The sequence below is a fragment of the Geospiza fortis genome, unplaced genomic scaffold, assembly GCF_000277835.1.
Source record: "Geospiza fortis unplaced genomic scaffold, GeoFor_1.0 scaffold394, whole genome shotgun sequence".
NCBI classification, from domain to species: Eukaryota; Metazoa; Chordata; class Aves; order Passeriformes; family Thraupidae; genus Geospiza; species Geospiza fortis.
This window is the reverse complement of record NW_005054509.1, coordinates 544857-545621: the sequence shown is the minus strand read 5'-3', so window position 1 is coordinate 545621 and position 765 is coordinate 544857. Positions and strand designations below refer to the sequence as shown.

Sequence of the window (765 nt, the reverse complement as noted above, 5' to 3'; positions counted from 1 at the left end):
CCAGTCAGGTTTCAGTGTGGTTCTGCCCTGCCTCTGACAGCCAGATAACACAAAGCAAGAAAAACGCTCCTGCTTTTTCCCTGAGTCAGCACTACCTCCCTCAGCTGTTCCTGCTTCCACAGTGAGTGCAGAGAAACTCACTTTGGTAAGAAACCAGGTTTTTCCTCATTTGTATCATTTAAAGCCTCTGTTAAGAGAAGTTTCATATGTCACATAATTTTATTTTCCACCATTGTTTTACATCATGAAACTCAGTATTTCACCCCAAGCCCAGACCTCTTATCAAAACAGTGAGGGAAGGCAGCAGACTCCTCACGGATGGCACCCACTCCTCACTCTTTGCACACACACAGATCCATACACTTTTCCATTAAGAAAGGAATCTGGAGGCTAGAGATACAATACATGAAATTTGGAAAGAGCAAATTTTGCTTTCCCAACCGCAGCCCTGGAACAACTCAAGGAAAGACATCTCCCAGGGAGTCCATCCCAGGTTTTGCACAAAGCATGTTGGGTTTATTAGTTCCATGCAGGCTCCAGCCTAGCTGGAGATATTCATTAAAGCTGCTAGTTCTTTATCTTAATGACTCTCAGGCTTAGTGTATTAATTCAATGCTCCTGGTAACAAAGGAAACAAGCCTGGCTTGAATGCCAAACCTTCCTCCTCTCCCTCCCTTCCCAACCTCCGCCTCCTCCCCCTCTCAGCGCATCCGAATCCACACCACAAGTGTGCTGATTGCACTCTGAGTACAAGTCCCAGGGAAA

At 45.9% G+C, this 765-nt stretch overlaps 1 protein-coding gene across 1 annotated transcript in view; it reads right to left on the bottom strand.

Moving 5' to 3' along the window:
* PHF2 (PHD finger protein 2) overlaps window positions 1-765 on the bottom strand; it is a 34460-nt gene that overhangs the window by 27637 nt on the left and 6058 nt on the right.